Source organism: Abrus precatorius, unplaced genomic scaffold (assembly GCF_003935025.1).
Source record: "Abrus precatorius isolate BTA unplaced genomic scaffold, Abrus_2018 Scaffold3, whole genome shotgun sequence".
Classification (NCBI taxonomy): domain Eukaryota; kingdom Viridiplantae; phylum Streptophyta; class Magnoliopsida; order Fabales; family Fabaceae; genus Abrus; species Abrus precatorius.
In genome coordinates, this window is record NW_020874373.1 from 22,597,379 (window position 1) to 22,612,828 (window position 15,450).

Here is a 15,450-nt window from a genome sequence, read left to right on the forward strand (position 1 = left end):
TTTGAAATTACATGTATTGTTCCCCATTTTGTTCAATACCTACCTTAACCTTAGCCCTGTTATAACCTCAAAAAAAAGTCTTCTGGATGTGTGATTGACTGTATTAAGCAGAGGAGATTGAGAATATGGGCAAGTATATGATAGAGTGTGGTAAAAAAATTGATTTAGAGATAAAACAGTACATAAACACTGTTGAGTGCTAAGGGAAACACTTCTACTGAGTTGTGATCATGCTTTTCAATGTTGCTCACATGAACTTTGCTGAGATATATGAACTTAGATAGCAATGCTTACTCAAAGTATGATTAATGCAGTGTGACTATCATGATGAGTAATTGGATGAACAACTTGATTGAAAATTTTGCAAAAAAGCACAGAATTAGAAATTGGAAAATCTGAGAAAAGCAATTTGTTAATTGAATTTGAAAATGGAGGAACTTACCCTTGGTTTAGTTTGATTTGCTTGAGGATAAGCAAAAATTCAAGTTTGGGGTAGTGATGAACCCATATTTTACTAGTATTTTAATATAGTTTTAACCCATTTGATAAGGAAAATATGTTAGAAAAAGTAGAAAAACTCATAAAAATATACAGATTGAAGATTTTTTTTAATACATAGTTGTTTTAGCATTTGTGAATTTTCAGTGTAGAATTTAAGAGTTTTATCATGTTTTTTAAGGAAAATCTGAGCCAAGTGCATGAAAGATGGAAGATCAATGGAATGATAGAGGAAAAGTGGCAATTCTAGACTCAAAGAACAAGATTAATGGAATGAAAGTTGGACGTGATCACTATTGTCAGTGAAAGTGATCATTCCAAAGCATATATGAGGAATATAGTCTGGGCGTGGTCACTCTTATCAGCGAAAGTGAGTGTTCCAGAGAGTTTCTCAAAAGAACACAATGGGCGTTACCACTCTTGCTGGCGAAAGTGATCGTTCCAGAGGACTTCAATCTCAGCAAACTTGTGCTTGACCACTCTCGTTGGCAAAAGTGAGCGTTCTAGGAAGCTTCACATATAGCGGGTAGCGCGTGGTTACTCTTGTTGGCAAAAGTAGATGTTCCAGAGAGAAGTGTATCAGGGCAAGTTGCGCGTGGTCACTCTTGCTCATGAAAGTGAACACGCACACTGCTTGACATCCTGCATTGTCACGTTGAAGATGGCTCTTCTGCATTCTTCTTCTTCTTCTCCTTCTTTCTCTTTCTTTGATGTCATGTTTGCTTAATTCTTCGTAGTTAGGAGTTTATGGATCTTGAATTGATGTATTGATTCGATTCTTAACTCTGAACTTTGAGTTCTTGAATTAATTGAGTGGTTGATTCTGTTGTTAACGTGATCTTTGAATGGAAATTTAATTGATTAATAAAAGAGGAACCTTTACCAATGGGAATTGGATTTGCTTCTCCGATTTGAATTAACTACCAGAATTAGGTGATTCTTAGGGATAAGTGAACTTAATTCTGCAATCCTATGGTTCTAATTCTTAATGCAACTTGAAATTGAATCTCACCTAAGGGATTAGGGTGATTTAGTTGATTGTTAGGGTCAATGAGTTAAGGGATTAACCTTTAACTATTAATAAGTGAAACTGATTGTCAATTAACCAATTGCTTGAATGTTTAGAGGCATAGTTGAATTAATATTGATATTATGATGAAATAAATTCCTAACTATCCTTCATTCATATCTCATCGCAACACAGAAATAAATTCCTAACTATCCTTCATTCATATATCATCTCAACACAAAAAATTCATACTCTATTTTACTGCAAGTTTAATTCTTTGTATTGTTCTGGTTTATTGCTTTACATGTTATAAACCTTCCAAATTTGTATGGCTCAACTAATTATTGCTCTGTGAAGTAGTAATTGAATTCCTAATTCCCTGTGGAGACGATATTGATGAATGCATATTTTATTAGTATTTTACCTTAGTTTTTAATACATTTGATATGAAAAACATGATGGAAAGAGTTGGAAAACTCATAAAAATAATAGAATGTTCAATTTATTTCTAAATAGTTTAATTGTTTAGATTTTGTGAATTTTCTATGTAAAAAGTACTAATTAGAACCTATTTTGCAAGAAACTCTGAGTTAAGATCATAAGGTTGAGGATTAAGAGAGAAAGATAGAAGAAAGGTAGCAAATCTGGAGACAAGGAACAAGAATTGATGAAGATGTGTTGGCTGTTATCACTTTCGCTGGTGAAAGTGAACACGCAACCTGTGCGTTGTCAGTTTTGCTGGTGAAAGTGAATGTTCCAGAGAAGCTCAATCATTGCAAGTAGCGCGTTATCACTCTTGCTGGTGAAAGTGAGCATTCTAGAGGACTTCAATCTCAGCAAAGCTCTGCGTGGTTACTCTTGTTGGTGAAAGTGGATGTTCTAGAGAGAAGTGTTCCAAGGCAACTAGCGCGTGGTCACTCTTGCTAGCGAAAGTGAACACGCGCACTACTTGACCTCTTGCGTTGTCACTCTTATCAGCAAGAGTGATAATACACAGAATCAGAAATTTCTATAAATACCAGAAATGCTCATATTTTTGGGGTCTTTTGTTCATTTTCTATTTTTTCTGTTAGATTCTCATTGAGAGAGAGTGAGAGAGAGGATTGGGGTTGAATTTCGAAGCTCCAAGAAGAGGCATTGGATTGGAGCTCATGGAGATGGCTTCTCTGAGTTTCTTCTCTTCTTCTCCTTCTTTCTCTTTCTCTGTTACAATGTTTGCTCAATTCTTCGTAGTTAGGAGTTTATGGATCTTGAATTGATGTATTGATTCGACTTTTGCTTCTGAAATTTGAGTTCTTAGATTAATTTAGTTGTTAATTATGCTGTTATTGTAATCTTTGAATGGGAATTCGTATGATTAATCAAAGAGGAACATTTGCTAATGGAAGTTGGGTTTGCTTCTCTGATCTGAACTAACAACCAGAATTAGGGATTTCTTAGGGATAAGGGAACCTAATCCTGCAATCCTACGGTTCTAAGTCTTAATGCAACTTGAAATTGAACTTCACCTAAGGGATTAGGGTGGTTTATTTGCTTGTTAGGGTCAATGATTTAAGGGATTAAACTTTGACTATTAATAAGAGAAACTGATTGTCAATTAACCAATTGCTTGAATGTTCAGAGGCATAATTGAATTGATATTGACATTCTTGTGAAATAAATTCCTAACTATCTTTCATTTCTAATCTCAACATCAAATTCATACTCTATTTTACTGCAAGTTCTTTACCTTTTAATTGTTCTTGTTTCTTATTTTCTGAATGTTACAACTCTTGCAAATTCTTATAGCTCAACTATTTATTGTTCTGTGAATTGATAATTGATTTCCTAATTCCTTGTGGAGATGATACTATGATCTTAAAAATTACTCATTACTTGCTGCAATTCCTAGTGCACTTGCTAGTGTTTAGAATTGTAACAACAAATACTTGGATCTTAAATTTACTCATTACCTACTGCAATTCCTAGTGCACTTGCTGATGTTTAGAAATTGTACAACATGTAATCTGTTAAATTGGTTTTTAAGCAGCAATCTAAAAATGGCAAAACATCCAACAACACCCTAGTAGGATCTTCAAGGGGCACTCCAAGATCAAAGAGGGGTAGAATGGAAGGAGCCTCAGCTTCATGGCAATTGAAATGCATGATCCTAGATTTAGGAGCCTTGTCCATGAGAACTACTTCAGGGCCAACATACTGAGAAGAAAGATAGTCCCAGACAGGGCATTTGAAATTGTTGGAGAGAATTACCCTGAATACAATGAGGAAATACAGAAAAGGGAATGGGACTTCTTCTGCTCTATGGCTGGCATGGGCTGGAGGGAAATTACACAAGAGGTCTATGCCAATGCCATGAGATTCAAGGGAGATCAAATCCCCAAATTTCACACAATGGTCAAAGGGATGAGGATTGACTTCACTGTTGCTAATATCAATAGGGTGCTGAATATCAACACTGAGAAGTAACCTGGGCAGCTGGAGTTCAGTACCTTCAAGAATAGCCCTAACAAGGACTATCTGGAAATTTTGCAGAGAATTGGAAGGCCAGGAACAACTTGGCAGCTAAACCAAGCAAGAAGCCCAAGTGCATCACCACCAAAAATTTGTTACCTTTTGCTAAATTTTGGAGCACATTTATCCTGAACTCTTTCATGCTAGTCAAGCATAGTTTAACACTAGCAGTAAAAAGAGCAGAATTTCTTTTTGCAATTGTCAATGATATATGTAACACCCCAAAATTCGTCAACTAAGTTAGTGACTCTTAGATCTAGTTTGGTTACTATTTATGATTTGCTAGTAGCGGAATAATTAGCTAGATGCTGAAATTTCTATTTTTATTCTCTGAAGAGAATATTAACTTGACCTCTAAGTTCTGCCTTTTAAAGTAACTACATGCAATTCACTTGGCTTCGATATCATCCAAAATTTCCCTGATTATTTTCAGCTTAATTGCCCAAAATGTCCTTAAGAATCTTGTTAAAGAAAAAAAAAAGGTCAAATTTTGTCTTATTTAAATTATTAAAAAATCATAATTATTCGTCTCGAAAAATGTGAGATTTTGTAATCATTACAAAATATTCTATGATCATTTCAAAAGATTTTATAATCACTGCAAAAATATTTTGTAATCATTACGAAATATTCTATAATTATTTCAAAAGATTTTATATTTATTTTAAAAGATTTTATAATACTGCAAAAAGATTTTGTAATCATTACAAAATATTCTATAATCATTTTAAAAGATTTTATATTTATTTCAAAAGAATTCATAATCATTGCAAAAGATTTTGTAATCATTACTTAGTCATGTAATCATTACTTTAAATATTTCCAAATGTAGTATTGGCCACTAGATTTTTATGCAAAATATTCTTGTACCTTAAATTACAAACATCATAATTACCCAAATCTTCTGAAATCTAATACCGGCCACCAGAATTACATGGAAGAGATTCTTGTCTCCTGATTCGTAGACATAATCATTTTGGACCATTCTTGTCTTGTCTTCCAAAATGTCGACACCATAATTACCTTAATTAATTGTCTTTCTTGAAATTTGCACTATGTCAAATGTCCCGTCCACATGTCAACCTAGTCATGTCACATTCCTTTACAGCTAATCAAAATTCAAGCAATGCTGCCCAAAATCTTCTCTTTCGAATTTTGTGCATGTTTTGAGATTTGTATCACCCAAAACCATGTGCATGCAATTGGCAAATCTTTCCATTCATTTTGGTTGCTAAAAGTGTATGTGTTATGCTTGCAAGTTTTGCTAAAAAGCTATTATTCCCATTTAAAAACCATGACCACCTTTTCTTATGTGATTTTTAACCATTTCACTTCAATTGTCACATTTGGAACCTTGCCTAAAATTTGGAACTTGCAAACCTTGTCCAGCAAGCCAAAACCGTAAATGTCCAATTGCACTTGACAATTAAGGCTTTGACTCTCCATATAAATTAATTTACTTATCCCATTTGCTCATTTTGCTTTCCAAAAAGCCGAGAACCCTTACCCAAACCACCTTGCCACTTTCTCTTATATTCTCTCATTCTCACTCTCTAAAATTGTGAAGCCCTTACCTACAAACCTAAGTTACCCTTCCATTCTTTCATTCTCTCCTTTTCTCTCAAGGAAACTGAGAGACTCCTAGCCTAAAATCAAACCTTTCTCTCATCCTCTCTTTGTTTCCTTTCAACCAAAACATTCCTCCATCCTTCTCTTCAAGAATTTGTGAGGAACAACTCAAATTTGGAGGAAGATTCAAGCATTTTGGTGGAATTCTTGTTTGGTCCAGCAACCAAGCCTTGGAGATCAATTTTGTTCAAGCTCATCCTTTTCATTTTCACGTCTTCATCCAAGGCAAGGGGGAGTTCTCACCTTGTTTGTCTATGTGCTTGCTATTAACTGTGCCTTTGATTAAATCTAAGAGTTTCTCTTTTGAAGTTTTCTTGTGTTCTTGGTTTGTGGATGCAAAGTATGTTGATTTATCTCCTTGCATGTTGAATCTTGCCGTTACATGTTGATTTCTCTCCTTGCATGTTTCAGATCTTTCTCTTTTAAACTTGAATTCAACTTCAAATTGAAGTTACCCCTTTTAATGATGAAGCCAAAGTTTGCACGTTGTTTTATTCTTTGCATGTCACAAATCTTTGATGGAAATCCATGTACAGTTTTAAAGTTACTTAAAAGGTTACTCTTTTCATGTTTTTGGTACTTTGAACTTCTTGAAAAATTTGTGTGATTCAAAGAAAGTATTTGGTCTGAGAAAAATGACAAATCTTGCTTGATTGTCTCAGTTTCTTTGCTTTAAACTTGATTTCTACTTCTAAACAAAATTCTGCCCTTGGATGATACAGCGAAGTGTTTGCATGTTAATTTTTCACCTTGCGTGTCACAGATGTTTTAGTGGAAAATTTTAGGCAGTTTTGATTTCATTACAAGAATTTGTGTTTTCATGCTTTGGTGTCTTGAAACTTCGGAAAAAGAAGAAAAAGGGGCTTAGATGAATTTGAAGAGATAATTGTACAAAGTAAAATGCTTAAACCTTACTTGATTTTCTCGGTTTTGATCTTGGAAAGGCACTAGAAATATGAACGTTGCTTTGTATGCCTTGATTTTGTAAGAAAACTAAATGAAAGTGAAAAATGGTACCTTTTAGCTTTAAGATGGTTGAATCCGTGTAGGGCTGTATCTCATCTTGATTGAATAGAACTTTCCTATAAGTTTGACTGATTGACATTGTGTGAACCTTGATGTGTGTTTTGGTTTTTACAATTGATGTTGTGCTGGAAAATCTGAATTTAAATGCATATGATGTGTTTGGAATATGTGAATGGATGTGATCCTTTGAACTATTCATTTTTGGTTTTCGTGACTTGGAAACCATGTGGAACTATGCTTAAATCTATTGGTGTTTGCTGAAATTTTGAGATGATGGTCGAGTAAATGGGTGGATGTGTTGTTATTCATAGTGTGAATGTGCCGTGAAAGGCTAGTGGAAAGTGAGTCACATGCATCATTCATTTGAAACATAAATTAATTGATAAATATTTGATAAAGTTCAGCTATTTTGTGATGATGATTCGGTGTGAATTTGATGAAGTTTGTGCCTTGAGGGCTATTTGAGAAATGAATGGTGAACAAAGTGTTTATGTTGATTTGATGGATATGCTTGTGTATGGAGACCATGAGAGTGTGAAAACATTTGATAGAGTCTTAAGTCTGAACGACTATGGAGAGTCAAAAATCGAGAGGTAAAACCATATGAGTTTGGGAATTAATTCACTTACTTAAGGATAATATGATGGTTTGGAATGGTTTAGGGATTGATGAGAAAGTTAAAATACTAAGGATTAAAGTGGGACAGCAAGATCACATGACGTTTAAGTAATTGGAATAAATTAAGTTAAAGGGATTAGACATTTAAAGGATGTAAGTGTTGGAGTAGGTTTATGATCTAATAAAAGTGAGTGAGTGTAACACCTAAATTACTACCAAGATCCTATCTCCTAAAAATATATGTTTTTAGACTCCCCTAAGATAGTGTACCCAATTGAACATGAACAAGGAATTATTCATTCGACATTAGTGTGGAACTAAACAACAATTTCACAATTTAATTCATAGGTGAGGGTACATTATCCTTCATTTCTTCATTCAATCTGTTCGTTACCAAATCATGCATATTGTATTACGTTTTACTAGTGTACTTGAAATTTCTTCAAATTAATTTCTTTTTATGAAAGAGATAAAGGTGAGTGCTCAACATCATATGCTTCGTGGAATGGAATTTTGAAATCATAATGAGAGACATGTAAATAGGGAGAAAATTTTGATTTTGTGCAGATACGTCCCTAGTGTAAACGGTTCAAGGTAAACCATCGTAAAACGAACAAAAGAGAAGACCTCATGGTTCAGTATTTCAAAATTAATTATAAACAGCCCCCAAAAAGAAAGGAAAGTATAAAACTTAAGAGCAATGTTCATCCATGACAAAAAAAAATAAAACATCTACATATAAAACTCTGGTGGAAAGGAATCCTCACTAGGATCAGATTCCATTCCATCAGAATCAGGTGCAGCATTCACGGGCTGAGGGCGAGGGGAGGGTGGCAAGTCGTCCGGGTCGCTGTCAATCCAACCGATGGTAGGCGGTGGCGATCTCGAGGTGGGTGGCAGTGGTAGAGAAGGGTGTCGGGTGGAAGGTCCAGCTTCGTCGAAAGGTGGCGCCTGAATATCGAGAGGTTGACGAGGGACTGGCCTGATGGAAGACGCAACCACTCCAATGACTTTCCATTCAGGTGCGGGCGCAAGAGTAAGGCTAGGACAGGGGCTGGGTTCAGGGTCAAGGTCAATGATAGTTTTACCTTTATCCACAAAAGTCTTAAGACGTTTGGCGGGAGGTTCATGAAATGGTGGAGAAGAGGGAGGTGTATGAATGATGATACTCCGTTCGGGTGGTAGGGGCACGGAGATTTCGGCAAAAATGTGGTCCATCCAGTTGGGCTTCCATTCGCCTTCAGTGAGAGGTCCCATGGACATGGAGACCATTCCCTGGTACGTCAAGCGGCGCGTTGCTAGGTCGTAGATCCATCCCTCCTTTCCTCCCGAATCCTCTCCCCAAATCCTCGCTCGGAGTGGGTCCATCTGCCATGCATTCATGCGACACACAACAACAGCAAGACAAGACGCAACACCAGACAAAAACAGAACAGAAAGGGTGAGCTCAATACATTCAATTATCAAAAATCGAATAAGTAAGAAAATCAGCATAATAGTAACGAACCTACTGACTCATAGTTCAATAATCACATTATCATAACATAATATTCATCAAACAGCCACAACGTAAATAAAGTGAATGAGTTCCTCATAACATAATTATACTCAAGGTATTTGAAACGTCACTACTTCTTCAGTTTGTTCCCACTATTCCTCCAGTCAAGGTGATCGGAGGCCCTCGTTCCCTACAAGCACACATTGTATGTAATCCATCAAGAATATTCTCCCAACTTAACCATTTCGGTTCCTCAGGAACGAGTCCTTCCACGATCCTCGGTAATGCTTGCTCGCGTCAGGATTAGTGGAGGTTTCGATGGCGACGTGTCCCGGCCGCGGTGAGCTATTCTGCACCATTGGGGCAACCCCCTTCCACTACCCCCAAGGTTCTTCCCTCAAACCTGAACACTCACATCCCTCAGCTGTGCTAGACTGTGACCTTGACTCTCCATCCTCCATATCATGCACATAAAGAGTTTCGTAACCGCATCCTCCTTACACCATTTTTGAACGCACATTAAATTCCCAAAGGTCACAAACCACATATCCAAATCCATGCTCATAAGAGCTAGCACGTTCAAAGAAAAGAAGAACCATTCATCCACAGTCCGAGAATAAAAGAAAAGGAGAGGAGATGGAGATAGTTATAAAATTTCATTAAAATATCATAGTCAAAATGTACCTTCGCAAACAAAATAATCATCAAAGAATCATGGAAATAACCGCAAGTTTAATCACACATGCAACTTATTTCTACCACCAATTTTTCGTAAAATAGTGATTAGGTGGTAGGAGAATTCTTTCATGGTTAAGAAAAAGCGTTCCTTGGTCATTCAAAATCAAACCGAGAGAAAAAAGTGAGTAGTTCCTCAGTTAAAACAAAAGGATGGAGGGTAGTCGATGAAAACTGAAAAGAACACAAGGATTCATATAGTTACTTTAACATGCAATCGGATATTCATCAAAGTTACCAACTTTATTCATTAATAAAGGTAAACAACCGAGACTCATACAAGGATTTCAATATAATCAACATGCAAAACTATTTCAACCTCAATCAAGTTCACGCAAGTTACAAAACATGGATTTTTAAAACACCATCCAAATAGAATCACCACGAGATGAAGGAAAATGGTTTGCATGAAATTTTAATTGATGAAGGTCAGAGACGAAAACAAGAAGAAGAGAATGCATGCAGAGTTTACAAGTTAACGAACAACCACATGCATTCAAGCGCAAACAAGAGCTCCCCTAACCTTGTTTGGTATGAGAAAGAGAGATAGAATGGAAGGCTTGGTCATGGTACTAGCAGAATCTTGATCACGACTTGAGTCCTTGGTGTTTTGTCGCCTCCTTAAGGTTGGTGATGGAGTGTGTTGTCCACCAGAGAAAAAGGTGAGTAGAGGTTTTGTGAGAGGGTGAGAATGTGTCGAGAGAGAAGAGAAGTGGTGAGATTGAGAGTGTTTTTGGAAAATAAGGGAAAAAGGGCGCGTGAGGATTAGAAGGTGTTCTTATATAGTGTGGCTTAAAGCTTTGCCCATTCGTCTTCCAAAGGCTGGCGGTGAGTTGCACAAGAAGGGTTTTAGGGTTAGGTTAGGCGAAGTGACACACCCTTTCGCCTTCTTACTTGAATAGTCACGTCTCATGGTGTCCAGGTGCAGGTGATGCGCCTTCTCAAGAGCATTCAACGCACAGAGTGTAAAAGAAGCAAGCCGTAGGTGATCCACACATCTCCACACGCCATTCATCATGATGGAGTAACCGAAATGGGGGTTTGACCTAGATAAGAGTGGGTAATTAATGCACGTTGGCGGCTAGGGTTTGTTGTGGAGGGAAGCGGGTCCCACAAATTGAAAAGGGTGATGTTATTTTGAGTGGTTAGTGAAAAGGTGGTGCCTTTCTCTTTGCCTTGGACGTGTGGCTAGTGTCATAAAATAGGAAATAATTGCATGTGATTAATGGAGCATAATTTCCAGAAATATGTTGCTAAGTTTTTGGCTGTACATTAAGTGTAGGCTGGCGGCTAGGTCAACTCCAGAAGGAAGTTGAGTAGGTTTTTCCTTTGTTTTTCTCGTGAGGTTAAATGCGGTTAAGAAGTAAATTAGGTAACTTGAATGATGGTTTAAATGAGGCAAGAGAGGCCCCTCGGTTTTAAGCAATTTAAAACATGGTTATTAGGAACAAAATAATGTGAATGATTGATTATTTTCGGTAATGCCATGCAATTAATGCAGGGTGGCTACTTAAATTTTCTGATGGAAGGTGGCGCCACTTTTTGGCCATGCATTTACACAAATCTCCCTAGAGTTTTACCATAAATACAAGGTAATTAAGGAAGGAATATACATAGTTGATGTCAGGCACGGTTCTGGGGAATTAATTGCCTCAGGTGGAACGTTTCAAGCTGATTGGCACGCCCACTAAATGCATGTAACCGATTGGATTAATGTGGAGGGAATCAAGCAGGCGCCTTTTCACTCCCCTATGGTATTTAATGTAAGCGGGTAATTAAGGGAGTTTAATGGCGGTTAAATGAGGAAATGGGGGGTTTCTTCGAGTAAATGGAAAGGCAAGGGTATCTTCTCTAATTAACTACAAGATTCTCGCTAATTTATGATTAATAACCTACCTTAATTAAATGTGCACGAGAATATGGAAAGTTTATAATTAAGGAAAGGAATAGAACTCCATCCTCGTCTACACCTAATTAGAGTAACTAGAGAATTGATAATTGTATTAAGTGCAATTATTTAGGCTCAGAATCTAGGTCATTATGGCCAGTGTCTTTCTCTTTCCTACTTAAACAAATAACGAAAATCTGATTACCTTATTTAAAAGAGGGGTATTAAATAAAATCATGAGGCGCATTAATGAATAGGGTGGCAATTATGTGTAAGTGCCGAGAATATGGAAAGTTTCCTTCTAGAAGAGGATTGGGGCTTTAAATTTTCAGTTGCACTATATATATATAAAAAAAAAGGAAAGTTTTTAAATAAGATCCAATCAAAATATGGCAGTCCAAGAAGTGGCAGCTGTATTTATTTAGGGTAACCTGGAACAATGGAATTGCATTAAGTATACTTAATTTGGGCTAGAATCCTAGGCTATTAAATTCGATTCTCCCCTCCTGGACATGAATGAATTTTTGTTTACTAGCACTAAATGAGGAAAGATTAAAACTTGCCTCTTGGGTCCTTTGTAGTACACGTGACTTCTAGGGTAAAAAAAAAAAAATAGATGATGGCTCTCATTAATGGTCTAACTTAGTGTGCATGGTACCAGAATACTGGAAGACTTAAGTACATCCACTATTAGAACCTAATGAACATTCAATATAAATAAAGAAAGTTACACGTGCAGTTCCACTTAAATTTAAGAAGCACATCACACAATCAAATAATAAGAATTAAAAGAACTATGTAACATTAATAACAATCATCAGGGGAATGAAAGAAATAGGGTCCATTCATCTGACTCAAAGACTATCTCGCCCCCAGGCTAATCTCACTAACCTTGGGTTAAGTCAAGGTAACTTCATCACATAATCATATAGACATACACATATGAAATTAACTAAACACACCCTGGGAGAAATAATTATGCAAGCAGGAAACATAATATGATTAAACAGTTGTAGCAAGAATTAAACTAGAGTACTAAAAATCAAACAAAAGAGTCACTAATTAATAATTAACACTCTCTGCCACGTAGACTGAAATTTGGGATGTTACAGTGAGATCTTGAGGTATTAAAGGGATAAGGAAGTAAAGGTTTAATTTATTGAGAGTGAGTTCATTAGTGGGATTTTGATGTGGTTATTTTGAAAGGTTTAGTTTACTAAGATTGAAATTGCTAATGGGATTCCAAGTGGCTAATTTCAAGGGTTTAATTTACTAAGATTGAAATTGATAATGAGATCTCAAGTAGTTATTTTCAAAGGTTTAGTTTACTAAGAATGAAACTGATAATGAGATTTCAAGTGGTTGATTTGAGAGTTAGTTTACGAAGAGTGAAACTTGTGATGAGATTTCAAGTGATTTGATTTGAAAGGTTTGATTGGTTGAGAGTGAAGTTGTTGATGAGATTACAAGTAGTTTGATTTGAATATTGTTCACTGAGGTGCTGCACTTGACTTAATGAAATTATGATATAATGAGAAACAAGAATATGTTTTAAGTCCATGAATGAGTTGGATATCTATATCTATGATAATGAGAAATGATAATGTGTCAGACCATGAATGAGATGGACGGTTGTACTTGTGATAATGAAAAATGATAATGTGTTTGAGTCCATGTTTGAGATGGACGACTGAATTTGTAAAATATTGATGAACTGATGAAATTTGATTATGATGAAAGCTAGAAACTGGCTATTGATATTGACCACATGGAGTTTGCCATGATGGGAGCCCTATATGGCTATTTTTCTATCTGTGCATTTATCCCTGAGATGGCTATGTTAAAACGAGAAAGCTTGTGAATGAAAATGATAAGCTTTACAACATGCTTCATACTTTTACAAGTGATAAGGCATTGGCAGTGCACAGCTGATGATGTGCAGGTTCAGGTGTCATGTAGACCTACAGGGGGTGGTAAAAAGGGAATAATCGACCTAGGGGGCGCAATCTAGCTCACTGTGGCAGGGTTATGACCATGCAAACCTTGGCCAAACTTGACAAGAACCACACATTCAATGGTCGTTGAGGTCCATTCCCGAAACTAATGGGTGTATGCGTCTGATTGATCATTGATCATGATATATCTATATTTCTATCTCTGCTTTTGTAGGGAATGGCGTCCTTCGATCGCCTTGTTGATTCTGGTGGTTGATGATTTGATGATTTTGGTGATGAGATCCCTATGCATCATTTGCATACTATTGAAACATGAGAGACTATATGGGTGAGGTTGAACTTGCATTCATGCATCATATGCATTACTACTAGGTATTGTCGATTGAGTCTGAATTTGGTGCTGAGTATGACTGTCATTTTTCCTCTAATATCTTACTAAGTACTTAATGATGCATGCTGATTGTTGAAATTATTTGTGATTGTGACGCCACCTTCCTTGGGGGTATGGCTGATTGGATGATTGTTTGTGTGTGGAGAACTCACCCCTTTGATTTGTCTTGTGTCGTGCTATTTCTCTTATGTATATATATATAAATGGACAGGAACAAGGTGAAGGCATGGCACCTACCTTTTAAGAAGGATATCCGGTACTTATTCATCCCCTCGCGCTGCTGAATGGATCGAGGAGAACGATGGAGATCTTGCTTCTACTTTTACTCCTTCTTCCCTTACTTCTTCTGAGCAGTTTGATCCTGTCGAGGATTATTCCCCTTACGATTGATGTGATGGTTTTATATGTTTATATTATTAGGGGAACTGCTCTTAAGGAGTCTGGTTATACTAGAATATGTATTTGGATAATGTTATTATTTTAAGTTGTGTTAAAGTATTACGACTATTTTCCCTGATGGATCAATTGATATTTATAATATATGGAGGCTTTTTCAGATTATGAAATTGTGATTAATCTTACTAGTGATGAGATGTTGGAATAATATTCTATCTATGAAATGATGAATGTTGAAATACAATATATATGTTAACTTTCTCTTTCAAAAAGAAAAAAAAAGGATATATACTTATGTACTTACACTTGTATTTGCTTGGAAAAAAAATGTACAAATCACATATCAAGAGGACTTTTCAGGTGAAATTGAGGTTAAAGGATAGGCAGGTGTTCAATCAATTTGCGAAACAATGCAGGTTATGCCAAATAGAAAAGATGCAATTCAAGTAGATGATATTCAGAATTTAGCATGAGATTGCATTCTCTTTTCTTCCATTCAATTCTTCACAACATTTTTTGAATTTTTGAAATATTTCAAGTGCTTTTCATATATCAGTTTATGCATATATGTACGAATTTCTTTTCTGTTTTTCACTTTTCCTATTTCTTCTTTTCAATACTTTGCTTTTTCATTCAATCATTCTTTTCAAATAACTCATACTTTGCTGTTACCCACCCCAAACTTAAAACTTTGCTTGTCCTTAAGCAATGTCATATAATATCACAACATGCCACCCCAAACTTAATTCTGTAAATCATCTTTAGTTAAACTTAAATTTCCTTTTTCTTATTTGGAAAAGTGTCATGGTTTTTCAGTAGGGCTTGAATTGAAGTTTACCAAAAGACAAGTTAAAGGCTCAAAAGGGAAACTAAGATTTTCAGCACAAGGGAGGTTTATTTAGGCTCTAAGCATACACAAGGAAGGCCTCTATCATATATGTGACTGTAACATATTATAAATTCAATCAAGAACAATGCAAGTTCTAGAGGTGCAGCAAAATAAGAGATCTATTTCACACATCAAGAAATGTTATGCATGAGGCTCAAGTCTCACCAAGGAATTAAAGTGAAAATATTAAACAATTAAGCTCACAATCTACTTTTTCAGAATTGAATGCACAGAATAGCAAGACTACCTAATTTTGAAATTGATAAGTGTGACAATCATATAAGAATGGGAAAAACAACTTAAAAGAATTTGAAATTCAGAATTTACAGAATCTCACTATTTTCAATTATTTCAAAAAAATGCAGTTCAATGATTCATTTTCAGTTATTTTTGTGTTTTTCAGGAAG